This window comes from Phalacrocorax carbo, chromosome 5 (assembly GCF_963921805.1).
Source record: "Phalacrocorax carbo chromosome 5, bPhaCar2.1, whole genome shotgun sequence".
NCBI classification, from domain to species: domain Eukaryota; kingdom Metazoa; phylum Chordata; class Aves; order Suliformes; family Phalacrocoracidae; genus Phalacrocorax; species Phalacrocorax carbo.
The window spans coordinates 40,978,859-40,992,639 of NC_087517.1; the positions used below are offsets into that span (position 1 = coordinate 40,978,859).

Here is a 13,781-nt window from a genome sequence, read left to right on the forward strand (position 1 = left end):
GTCCACATTATGCAATTTAGACGGACAAACCCCTGTGCAGCAGTGAGGCAGGGCTCTGTGTGTGGCTGGGGGCTTAGAGAGCACAGTCAAAAGGAGGGTAGTGCAAAAGGGACTGACTCCTTTCCTCTGGAATACATAATTTCTAGCATGCACTGGGCAAAATTTGAATGAAATGTAGCTTTGAATTTACAGGATCTTTTTAGCTGTTTGAAAAGAAAGAGGAAAAAAAAAATAACCGTAGCTCCTATCAGCTAGGAGCCTAGCATTTGTGACCAGCTGCAGCAGAAAGCTGATGCTTCTTAGCAAAGCAAGCTCATTACTGGGATAGTAACTGGAGGGGAGGGAGGGAAAGGACAGGACTGTGAGGGGGTTTTGTGGTATGCATGAAGTGGTTGCTGCTTGTACCCCTTTAAATGGACCAGAAACTCTTTGGGTGGTGTTTCATAAGGGAGAGTCTCTAATAGGTATCTCTGGAGGTGCTAAGTTTGCAGTGGGTGTTAGTTCTCTGCTGCTTGGAAGAGTTATTCCTGGGTTATGCTATGTTCTCCCTTCTACCTGGTTTTCTGTTTCTTGACCCAACTTCTGAAGAAGAAATCTATTGTTAGAAGGGTGCTGTGTCTGTGTGTAAAGAGGGGTTTCTAGATGCTGACAACTTTGTTCTCTTCTAATTGTGCTCCACTACCCTTAAAAGCTAGAAAGCCTTGTGGACAGTTGAGCTGACTCTTTAAATCTCCCTTTTGCATAGAAGGATGTTTAAAATGAGGAATAGTTAACCTCTTACTGCTTTCAGAGCTGCTTGTACTTTCTGCTCCTACTAATCAATGGTATCTGAAATAAACCCTTGTACTCCTTTTGTCCCTGTTTGCTTTGAGTAGCTCTGAAGTGTGACACTGGCTAGAAAATCCCATGAAAGACCAGGTATGAAGATCATAGAATCATAGAATGTCCTGAGTAGGAAGGGACCCACAACCATTATGAAGTCCAACTCCTGTCCCTGCACAGGACAATCCCAAATTTACCACCATATCTCTGAGGGCTTCTTGAATACTGTCAGGCTTGGTGCCGTGACTGCCTCCCTAGGTAAGATGACTTACCATGGGGTTTTTTTTGTGTGCTCTCTTTCAGCATTGTGCTTTCCTGTGCATGAACTTAACATTAAATGTGAGTTGTCTGCTGCAGCTCTGTAACTGAGTGGAGAGAACAGCCTCAATGTGTACAGCAGGTAATGCCTTTCACTTACCAACTTGGGGGTTTTATCTGTGGGGTTTTTTTCAGTCTGGCTCACTGAGATTTACAGGTAAGACAACTATTCTTGGTGATGATGTGCAAATGAGTGAAAAAGAAGATGTAGCGGTAGAAATACAGACGTTCTGAAATAGCTCTCCATATCATCGTGTGGAGAAATCGAGGCTGTTCATAGTACAGAAGCTGACAGCATCTCTTCATGTGTGTGGGAAACGAGCAAATGGTCAGTGAATGATTAACCACGAGGAAGAGATACCGATTCACCTGAGACATTGCCCTTGAAATTCTTGAGAAATGGCATCACAAATACTGGCTTTTTTTCTTGCTTTTTCCCTGGCCAAGGTAATGGAGTAGTTTTCTCTGCACCCTTCAGACAGTATTTGAAAAATTCCTATTAGCAAACAGAAGAAAAATTTACTTTGTGTTCTAAAAATTAAATTTAACTTCAGTTTTGTGGCCTTTATGACAAAGAAACAGATTTCTTTTAAGAAGAAAATGTGTAGGGTGTTAATAGGGTTTTACTGTATTTTGTCAGTTATCCCAGTTCTAGTGGTTTTTCATTTTAACCACTTCTTTGTTTTCATACGAAAATGGTAAAAGTCTTGTTTTCTTATTTGGGAAAGTGTCAATATTTCTGCAGAAAACATTGAAAATCCTTTTGTAAGGAGGTCTAGACAGAGTGCTTTTTCCCTCTTCGCTGAGCAATGCACAGAAACAGCCTGAGACAAAGCCAGGCTTGTTTATAGAGTGCGGCACAGATAGCAGCTGCAAGCAGTTAAGGGTTAGAGGAATCCTTTCATAGCTGCTGTCTTCCCCACACAGACCCACCCATTTCTTATACTCCTAGTGCGTGGGGAACAGGCAGAGTAAGGTACGCTGTGACTTCCTAGTCCTCTTGTTAATAACAATCTGTTCTGGGAACGGTATATGTTAAACTTAAATAGATAATGGCCTGGGAAGGCAATATCTGTGAGTACTTTCTTAAAAATGTGGATAATGCTGGTACTACTAATTCCCCCAAAGCCCTTAAAAGTTTCCCTCTTTGTTTGGATAGTTTTACAACTAAGGAAAGTAGGAAGGTTTTCTGGTGCTCTTGGTGTTCCTTACAAAATGTGTTTTCTTCTGTGTACTGGTTTCTAAAAGCCAGGTACTACTTTGGTCCTGAGAGCGCTTGGATTTCTGTCAGCCAGCTTCTTTCAGCTTTTGTTAGAAACAGATGTTCATTTGAGGCAAGCCTGTTCCTTAGCCTTTTGCTGATGCCTTTGAAACAAATGGTGGTTGGCCCATTACCAGAAACAGCCGTTCTCTTTAAAGTGTGACAGATGAGTGCAAAGGCAATGTATCTGTTCCCGTGCATAGGGTGCTCCCACTCCTTGTCCATCTCACTTGTCCTAGTGAAAGAGCAGTGTTGCTCCTCTAAAGTATGTGGTCAGCCTACAAGGCATGTTTTGAGTGTGGGATGAACTGGATAATCTCCATCCAGGGTATCTGTGAACAAGGAGCTGTGGTGCAAAGTCTTCTCCAAGTTAATGACTGTTTTCTGGTGTTATATTTGCCTATAGTTGTGGTCATATAAGCTGCTGGGAAATTCACCCCAGAATGAATAGATTTTAGGGAAGTGCTACAGTCCAACGTAAAACACCAACTCTGATACTTCCCGTCTACCACAAAGGTGTAGGATCCCTTCTGGAGACTTCTGGCCTCCCCCTGCCTTGTTCCTGGCTTCTACAACTCTGGCAAGGCTGGCTGTTGAAGGATCAAGAAGTACCATGTGAACCATTGTCATGTTGAGCTTCATCTATTTCAACTGAAATATCATATTGGTACTTTAATTACAGCACATGCAAATCTAATTTCTTGCACTTCAGTCAGCTGCAACCATCAAAGCCTTTGGGCTTCACCCTGCAGTTCTCTCCTGTGGTAAAATGAATCTTTTGATCTGCTGCTAGGATGAGTGGGTGGGTTATCAGCTCCATGCTTTCTAAAGCACTATTCAGCTCAGAACCTGTGGAGGTTACAAGCTTGATATAACTAAGTACTATCCTTTTTTTAATTAGGTGAGAGCCCAGTCTGTGTTGAGAGTCAGTTTAGAGTAGCTTGAGTGTGGACAGTAGTTGGCTAGAACAATAGACAGAATGACAGAGTGCACTATTTCTGCAGTGATGGCAAACTGGAGAATCAGGCCATTGTGATCCACCATATTATCCTCTATCCCTACTGCTGCCTCTGGCTTTACACCCATACAGTGGTTGTCTCACTTTCCTAACAGTGGCTGAAATCCATCATCCTTGTACCACATCAATAGCACAGGCAGAAAAGACTGGAGACTGTGGCCCAATATCCTTCATTTTCCTTCCACTTTTTGGATTATCTCAATCTTTACATTAATGTCTCTAAATCTGTGTATTTCTTTTCCTCTGGCCAGCCCTTTGGTTTTTTTTGCTTTGATGTTTTTTTCTGGCTCGCTTTTACCAGTGCAATTAATTTCTTTGGTGCATGTGTCTGAAATCTACCTTTTGGATGCATTTCATTCTCTATAAACATGGGAAAGTAGAACAGTGGTATCTGCCATAACTTCTTTGAACATAGTTAGTTTAAGGACTTGTCCCAGGGTATGAGTTTTGTGACTGCTCTCATGCAAATATGTTTTACCACCGTTTCCCTGGTTCTGTGTGGAAAAACATTGGTTATAGGAGCTGTTATTATTAATGTGCATAGTGCCTATGGTTTACTGAGTGGGAATTGCTTATATGAGTGAACCTTTTGCTGGTTCTAGTCCTAAGCTACAAAAACTCAACCATTTATTAAATGTTAAGTATCTCTCTTAAAAGGCTGGGTGGAAGTATGATTCTTACCTGTATTATCCTCACCTGGCTGAAACCCCCAGGGCGGCAAATTGGTGGTTTCAGTGGAGGTGTTGCTCAGATAACTGACACCCTGAAGCATGGCTAGTAAAACTGAGGTTGGAAGCTTTCTAAATGATGTATTTACAGTCTTAAGTTTTTCCTTCATTTATTGATCTACAATCGTTGTGGGGTGTGGAATCTATGCAAATATGGGGCTAAAGCAATAGGCAAGGGAGAGAAGCTGAGGTCAGTTTTAGGGAATAGGAAGCATGTATTGCTGACCATTTGTTGACATGTAAACAGTGCTCTCTTAGTGGTACAAAGATGCTGATCTCTAGTAGTCATGTCCATAATCTACTGACTCCTCTTCACAGGGTACATTGCTCAACGGAGGCTTGTGATGACTGCTAGGGAGGCAGGCTCTTGAGAGCAGATGTGGTAGGAAGCCTTCTGACAGAAAGTTTCCACACAAAGAAAATTTATTTTAACAAAATCTTTATGGTAAAACTCTGGCACCAGTGTAGCTCTGTCTTCAAATGAAGGCTTTCCTTTCAGAATAATGATTTCACTGAAAACATGTTGAGTTATAGTATTATCAAACTTCAAAACACCATTGTTTCAACAACTTTTCTCAATGTTATTGAAGTGGAATGATTTTTTTTTTATTCTAACAGACATTTTCCTGAGATGGTAATTTAATTGTTGAAATGTGGAACTTCTCTAATTTGGGATGAAAGCTGACTTTTGGAGGCTTTAAGTAAAACCGAAGTGTCAGTTCCTATGTCTCTAATAGGGAGTTCTGAGTATGTCCAACATATGGAAGGAAACTCTGAATGTCAGGGTGTGTGTGTGTGGGATGGCAAACCTTGTTTTAAATGTATTCCTCCAAGAATGTGACTTCTATTAATTAATTCCTGTGTAATCAATGACTATGTACCATGATGCTGGGAATAATTCACAGAACCTCATTAGAAGTTGTTGGTAGAAGAGGAACAGTAGTCTGCTCCTTTTGGAGATCCTCGGTTCCATACCTGAAAAGATGACATATTGATTGGAATCTTTAAATCTTATTCTAACTTATTTAGCTGTCTTCAGTCTACCTTTCCAAACTGCAGTGGAGGATTAAGTGGCTGTGAAAATGAGAGGGGGAAAGTGGAGTACAGAGAAAGTGGTTTGCTTACTGTAGGGGTGGGCTGGGGACCCACTATGCTAGGGAAAACAGTGTGGAGACAAGCTCAAGCACTCAAAATACTGTATGTCAATGTATGGACATGAGTTAGCCTTTCAGTCGAGCTCCTCTGTGGCTGAATCTGAAGGTGTATTTAAGTGTTGAATGCAGACTGTGAAGAAAACATCTATAGAAGGAAACAATATAAGATACTGCTGGCATGGTGTTTTGAAGGTAGGAAGTCCCATGGGGATGATGTTTTTTTAGCCTCTGTGGAAGCTTTGTGGCTTAACCACAAAGGTGAACAAAATGACAGACACCTGAATTGAGAAAACTCCAGGCTGGAAACCTCTGCTGTCAAGGATTGCTGAGCACTGCTCCCGATGGCCCTCTCCCCATCGACACTCATGACCATAGCCTGTTGCCTGAGGAGCTGTGCTATCAAACCAGTCCTCCCTGAGGTGTGGCCAAACCTGCCTGTTAGGAATGCTGCTAATTGAAGCAGATGCTGTGTGACTTCTTCCTTCTCCAGCTGTAGGATGAAGGTGCTGGCTGTTGCCTCATTCCAGAGCATCTGACTCTGACTTTGTTCCAGAGAATCATGGTGGGCAGCAAAGAAGAAACATTTTGGCTGTGCTGACTAAAAATCAGACTGCTGACTCATCACCAAAGCATGGAAGGAGAGATGGGAGCCTGACATTGCAAACCAGCCTCTTGCTGCCCTCCGAGTATTGTGAGTCAGTGCTAAGGAGATAATTCCCCTACTTAAAATATTCTGTAGTATGTGTCTCTCTCCCTGGCCATCTGTCTGCCCTGGTTTCTGCTTGTCTCAAGTGGAAAGACTTCTTCCCTTTTGGACAGCTTCCTCCAAGGGGTCAGCTGTAGGGTTTGATAGGGGAGCAAAGGCCTTTGCTGGTTCCCAAATAATGACTATTTGCTTTGAAGGAATAAATCTTATTTAGGCAGGATGCTTTTGCAGCAGGCTGGATCTTTCAACTACCCCCTGACAAGAAACAGTTGTCTGCTTAACAGCAGTGACAGAAAAATGTGAACAGATTGAAAAAGTAGAGGCAGAAGAGATTTTCTGTGTTCATTGAATAAAATGATCTCTGCCCTCTGGGTTATGATGTCCTTGTGTCAGATTTATCACAGAAGAGGCAGTAGTAGATGAGGTAGTTTAGTTGCTAGCACAAATTAGGGGAGTCTTGGGATTGTTCTTGCTCTTCACTGTAGTCCCCAGAAAGTCAAGTTAATATTAGAGCTCAGATGCACAGGGAATGGCAGATGTTGAGAGGAGTATTTGTTACCTGGGAGGTTTTTCACCTAAAGCAGCAGATGAGCATTGCTTTTTTGCTGATGTCGGGCTTTTCAGACGTAACTGGAAAGCAACACTAATCCATCTTACTGATTTTTTGTCAGTCACAATGCAGGAGGAATCTTGTACCTCTGGGTCACATGCATAAACCATGAGCTGTGTCCTCCCTTCCCTGTCCTTGGCTTCTCCAGGGGAGCTTGAAATAGGTAAGAAACCTTTTGAGGCAAAGAAAGAAAAGATAATTTATCCTAGATCACAAGGTAGGTGACAGACCAGGAACAGGCCTCTGAAATCTTGCTTTACAAGTCAGTGTCCGCCCTATCTGCCCTAGAGCTTTTTGTTGGCTGTAGGCTAAGAAAATAAGATCTTGGTACCCTCCAATACTCCTAGTGATACTTGCCTAGAAACAGCATTTTCTGCCTCCTTTTGCCCTGGCTATGCCCTGTACTCTGAGTGCTGTGAAGAGGGTGGAGTAGGTACTGATGCCAGTCCTGCAATAAAATGTTTCCCCACATCCAAAGGATTGGCATATGGCTGGTTCTTGGTGGAGTTTAGGTCACCCAAACAAATCAGTCCTACTGGGACCAGAGCTGATGGGACTGCTCTTGCAAGACCAGATGTAAATGTCTGAGTGTACTGAATGGAGTCAGTAAATGGCAAAAGTTTGTAAGCATTTGGATCAAACCTTAAATGGTCACATCAGCCACAAACCACTCTATGCCAGGATCATAAAACCATGTCAATTCATTGTTTGCCAGCTCTTGATAAAAGAGCGGAACTGTCATGCAAATTCCTTGCAGATAAAGCTGTGTGTTTAAGCACTTCCACTCTATAATTTAGTGCCTTTTTTAAACTTCTGAAAATTGATGACTTTGTTGCAGCAGACACAACTTCAGTAGATAAATATTATTTCTAAGTGGTGTAATGGTGGTTTTTTATGCTAACATTCAGGCAACTCATGCTGGTCCGCTACCTAAAATAGTTGAAAGTCACTTATTCCTACTTCATGTTTCTGAAACTTTCAGGATTGTATTTTCAATCATGTGTGGAGCTGGTTACTGAAAGTGTAGAATAGCTCATTGGGCAAAACCCAGTTGCACTAATGATTGAGGATGGACTCATTTCAGAGAACCCAGAGTTTGATTGTGTGGGTAGGAGAGCTAATGCTCACCCATTTTTTCACAGCCTCTACAGGCTATTGCTGTAATGTTCTGGAAAGTGATATTTTTTTGAGCGAGTGCGACTTTTTGCTCCTATTCTATTTTTTGGAAAAACTTTGAGAAGGAACTTTTTCTCACACTCTACAAGCCAAAAGTGATCTTGCCTATTCCAAACAGGCAAATGGAAAAAACATTCAAATTCAGTGCTTTTGAACCTCCAAATAGTTTGACTCATGCTCTGCTCTAGACATGGCTAATATTTGAGGTGGGGAAGCTATCTGATGAATATTACAAGTTGTGTTGTTCCTTGTCACCGTGGTATTCATCCTAAAGTGATTTCTCTTGACCACTTCTGAGGAGGAAAAAAAAAATCTATTGCTATTGTACTTGTAAACGGGTCTTCACCTCTTACTTTAGTGCAGTTAATTCTGGATTCGAACATGCTATTGTGGGCCACAAGACCGGGTGCAAGCCTGGCAGTGAAAGTAAGTTGTAGGTACAGTGCTAGGCAGAAACGTGCAAAAGAAATTAAACAGCACTGGAAAACATTCATTGGGATGAATGCGAAAAACCTTCAATGGCATTTCACCAGGAGCTCAGGGAAGAGAAATATGCCACATCAAGCATAAATTTATTTCAATATAAAATGGAGTAATCCAAAGGGGGCTGGAATAAGTTGGTGGGACTTTGTTGATTAGAATTGATGCATTTTGCATCAGACACTAAAAGCAGCTGATCATGTATGGTGTTGGCTTGAACTTGTCACACAACCCAAAGGATTAAAATCACTTGAAGTCCGATGCTGACTTTTGAAGCTTTGTTTTCAGTTTGGTGTTCTCAATGGCTTTTAAGTTGCTGTTTATAATTAGCTTAAGAACCTGAATTTTCTTGTGTGCCTTACATCAAGATATTTGGCACAGGAAATCAAACATAAACCAAGAGTACTGGGGTTTTTTTTGTGTGTGTGAGGACACTGTTTGGAATAAGGTGCCTCACTGCATGGTACTGGGGTTTTGTCCAATGGCCATTGTACTGGGACTTCTTCTAAGGCTAGACTTGAAATTCAGGCTTGAAAACATAACAAAATGTCTGATCTGAAGAGGGGAGAGAGACTTCCTATTAGGGTGGAGTGTTTACTTTGCTCTGTGAAGTGTTTTTCTAGTGCTCTTTATTTCTTCAAAGCTCTCTCTGCAGTCATTTAAGAAACCAAAATACTGTCAGCCTTGTTAACGGCAAGTCCTGGAAGCACTTTTCAAACCACCTCTCTGATTCATTCTGCCACTTTTCTTTCAGATATCTAATACATATATATGTAAACAGTTTATTTTTAGAGTTTCATGTTTCATGCTAAAAAGGGTGGTCCTGCATGTACTTAAAACTTACATTTTTGTAATGAAGAGGTTTAATCGTCAGCAGTATAGTTATATTGGTGTTTTGTCATTCTGTCATATATGTCAGTCTGTCATAATACTTTCTGCTCAGAACTTTTTTCCTTAAACTGCTTTGGCTTTACTATGCAAGGACCTCAAACTATTTAACTAATTTAAGGACTAATTTAGTTATATTCCTGTTGACAAGGGGTGGTACATACAGTCCTACTGCAGGCAAAGCTTGAAATGATAGGACCCCCAGCACCCATGAGGCTGTCTTGCATTGCATCATTTTTCCATTATATCAAGTCACGATGTTTTTGTAGGGCATTTAGGATTTCCATCACATTACCCCTATTCTGTAGTTCCCAAAACTGGCCACAAAGAGATTGTGTCTGTGGCTGAAGCCTACAGACCCTGTTCTCATGCAGCCACCTCTTTGCCTCCCTGTCTTGAATTCTTCTTTGATGGGATCATTTCCAGGATGCATTAGAGGGGATGAGGTGGAGCTGGCTTCCAATGGACTATACCCGGCTGCTGCAGCTGCTCTGTGTGGGTGTGACATGGGCAGCAGTACATTAACAAGGATCTAGTCTTTATTTTGTGTAAACAAAAGATGCAGTCAGGTGGTTGTTCAAAACCCCTCCAGTAAATGTAAACTCCAGCATTCTGGATCAGCTGATCCTATCTACTGATGTCCAGTAGATAGGTGGTCATAGATACTGGTGTTCACTGGTACCATTGACTGTTTTGGTCTTGCCCAAATACAGTGTGAGCATACTTCAGGTCAAAGGAACTGGTGAGACTTGCCTTCAAGCTCCCCTGGATGTAGCAGGATTGCATTGAGCATAATTATTTCACAAGCTTGGATGCATGCCAGTCATTCAGAGCCTGCCACTTCCAATAAGCGTGTTCAGCTCAAATCTACATACAGTTTAATTGTGGGCTTGAGTTAAAATGAAAATCCAGAATGAAAGCAACTAATTCCCCTTTGAAATTGAACAAGAGACATGGAGCTTGGTAAAAGGAAACACATTTCTACAGTCATATCTCTCCATCAATACTGCTAATGTTGTTCGGTCTGCAGAACTGCTTAGATAAAGCTGGCATATGCTGTGGGAGGAAGGTATTGTTCAACAATTCCTACCAAAAAGGTACCTTGTTAATACACCACCCAGGAGTAGTATTTGTGTCTTTGTGTGCCACCAGATCGTTTGCATTCCCACCAGAGCAGCCATGCAATGTGGTGAGCCACAACTGTGCCTTCAGAGGGTGTGCTGTGGGTTCGCAGGGAGCACTGGGGAAAAGCTGCAGTTGATCAGGTTCAGTTTTAACTTGATGAGTAGATCAAAAGCTGCAGGGTTATTAGCTTGAGTTTAGCAATTAGCTTGAGCTTAGTACTAAGCTCCCAGAGTCTCTGGGTCAGCCCAGAGCAAGCAGCTGTCAGGGTGAATGATACTTAGTGGACACAGCCGGTGTGTTACATGGTGCACAAATAGTTAAACACATCTGACTACCAAGGCTGGGACAGTATAGGTGCACCTGTTTGTCTTGGCCTTTCTGGGTCCACAAGTAACTTCTTCAGGTAGACCTTTAAATGCTGTAGGACTTGCCTTGTGCAGTTTAATGCAAAGTATACAGAATCAGCTTGCAGCCCTAGGTCTTGATCAATGTAAGTACTTAAGAGCAACACAAGTACTGGTGATACTGTGATGGTCAAAGAGCCTGATGAAGTTTGACACTGCCCACTATACCTGGTATTGTACAGAAAAAGGGGGAGGGATGACACCATCCCTGCTGTCAGCTAAATCACTTAGCATATGAGTAGTCCTGCTAGAGTTGTGCTGACCCTCAAAAGCATTGCAACGAATAACACCTGCTTCCCCATCTTGTTTTAAGATCCTAATCTCTGTCTTTTTGTTCTCCTAACTGCAGGGAGGCTTGGCTTTTACCTGTGGGCAATATTCAGATTGAGATTAGTATGATGGAGGAAAGAAAACCTGAGGGAGGCTTAAGCAGTGCCCAGCTCTTGTTCTGACCCTTGATTTCCCCCACCTGATAAGAGCTATCTTCCTCCTCCTGCAGAAAACTCACAAACAGCAGCTAGTTATACAGTAATGGAGATTAAGAAAAAAGGAATTCGCTGAAGACCTCAACAGTCTGGGAAGTCTCTTGTTTAAACTCTGTTTTGCACTTCGCTATTGTAGTTTACTTGAGTTATTCCAAGCCCAAGGAAGGAGAAGGTGTGCTGCCAACTCACAGGTCATTAATTTCCAAACCATGCTGAAAGGTGCAAAGTTGAGCGTGTTTTTCTTAGTGTTTTACTGTCAACAAATATTTGTGTTTGGAATATTTCTGTGAAAAGCAGAGAGCAGGGCTTCTCACTGGCTTAGAGCTGCCAGCTGCAGCTTGGTGCGCTGAGGTATTTGGAAGACCTTAAGGCTGTGTGGGACATGCCTAACAGGCCGTGGCAGTCATTATCAGACTAAGATTTACAGGATGATAACAGATTCTGTGGTGGTTTTTTTTTGTTGTTTTTTTTTTTTTTTTGGTCAGCTGTATGCTAATGCTTTTCCTTTAGTAAAACTTATCCTCTCCAGTTACTCAGTAGAAATTCTACGGCCTCCAGGCTGTGAAACTTTGGAGTACGTTCCCTTCCAGCTCTCTTTAAGCTTTGCTGTGCAATATTTTGTCTCTTGCAGGTGATGCTAATTGTGCTCCAACCAGTGGCCCTTTCCTCTGGGGTTTGCTAAATTAGGATAAACCATCTCTGGCAGAGGCTAGATTTTTCACAAGATGCAGAGGCAAGGTTTTGACTTGTGAACATAGTGCCAAATACCTTGTGGTATGCTTTTTGTGTAAAGAAATAATGTAAAGTACAGTTCTGGTCAAGTTTTAACTTAGTCTGTTACAGTCTGCTTTTCTATCTCTTCCTCGAACCCTTATTCAAACGAGATGGCTTTATTTCTTGGTGCCTTCTGTGGTATAGAGCTGCTGAACAACTTTATCTTGCTTTAGAGGTGTCTGTATTTTGGTGGTATATAAGAAATCTCTCGTGCAGATTCACTTCTGCAAATACATAAACTGGTGACTAATTTTAAATAAATGAATAATCTCACTGAGCTGGGAACATTCCTATGAACAAAAGTCCTCAGGGGTTTTCTAGGATTTGAATCTCTTCCACATGTAAAGGTCTTTGGGAAGAAAGTTTCTGTATAAAATACAGAATTCTAAATGTTTGTTTGTATTTACACAAAACTACATTCCTTCGAAGTTAAAGGAATACTTTCAATTTGTAGCTTAAACAGTGTAAATGGTTTGTTATAGGTAGTTTCAAATATCCTATTTTCTATGCCAGTTTTTCTGATTCTACAGTTATGGTTTTCTATAGTTAAAAAAGACTTCCTTGTTGCTAAGAGAAAAACATGAACAGCAAAGCAAAGTAAATACAGTCCATTTAACTATTCAGAAGAAAGTTACATTAAACGTAAAACCAAATAAAAGCCTTTCTCTTAATTTTATTCATTTGCAGTACGCATATATTTCACAGAGCAATAGTAAGTAAGATTTTTGGACAGGAGTATAATTAAGACTTTATAATTGCACTTTAAGGCAGTGATAAATGGGATTTGTAGAGCTGCACACTTAATACGTGCCTCAGGAAATGGCGTGACTGCGGAACTGTGCAGCTTTAAATCAACTCTGTACATTCAAAACCATATCCCAGGTTTTATTATTTGATCTTGGATACTATTTCAGCTATGTCAGTGTTGTATTTATACACCTCCGCAGTGCTGTTCTGACGAATGTCATTATAAATAAGCATCAGCAAAAGCTATTTTAAGTCTGAAATGCACAGTAAAAAAAAGTCACCTGCCCCAACATCTCTAGTTACATTGCAGGCTGTAGTTTTTCAAGCAATACAGTCCTGAGGGCTTGGGGGGAACGTTGTGTTATCTGTAACATGGCTTTTATCTGGGTTTTTTGTTCTTCACTCTTAGATCGGAGAAGGACCGGGCCTCGGAGAAGGACCGGGAGGTGTTCATTGACAGCTGGCTGAACATGAGCCAGCAGTGTGCCCAGGTGGCCAAGAAGGCCAACAGCATCCTGGCTTGTATCAGGAATAGTGTGGCCAGCAGGAGCAGGGAGGTGATTGTGCCCCTGTACTCGGCACTGGTGAGGCCGCACCTCGAGTACTGTGTGCAGTTTTGGGCCCCTCAGCACAAGAGGGACACTGAGGTGCTGGAGCGTGTCCAGAGAAGGGCAGTGAAGCTGGTGAAGGGTCTGGAGCACAAGTCTTCTGAGGAGAGGCTGAGGGAACTGGGGTTGTTTAGCCTGGAGGAGAGGAGGCTGAGGGGAGACCTTATCTCTCTCTACAACTACCTGAAGGGAGGTTGTAGTGAGATGGGTGTTGGTCTCTTCTCCCAAGTTACTAGCGATAGAATGAGAGGAAACAGCCTCAGGCTGCATCAGGGGAGGTTTAGACTGGATATTAGGGAAAATGTCTTTACTGGAAGAGTGGTCAGGGATTAGAACAGGCTGCCTGAAGAGCTGGTGCAGTCGCCATCCCTGGAGGTATTTGAAAGACGTGTAGATGTGGCACTTCAGGGCATGGTTTAGGAGACATGGTAGTATTGAGTTGATGGTTGGACTTCATGGTCCTAGAGGTCTTTTACA

General features: G+C 42.0%; 1 long non-coding RNA gene across 2 annotated transcripts; it reads left to right on the forward strand.

Annotated features, from left to right (window-relative positions):
- Positions 1 to 586: 586 nt before the first annotated feature.
- On the forward strand, positions 587 to 11,890 carry LOC135313419 (uncharacterized). 2 transcript variants are annotated; one of them, XR_010373072.1, is made up of 4 exons: positions 587 to 918; positions 1,126 to 1,222; positions 5,792 to 5,992; positions 11,190 to 11,890. It is a non-coding gene; the product is annotated as an uncharacterized LOC135313419 (long non-coding RNA). The 2 variants fall into 2 exon arrangements; XR_010373071.1 differs by lacking the exon at positions 5,792 to 5,992.
- The last annotated feature ends 1,891 nt before the right edge of the window (positions 11,891 to 13,781 follow it).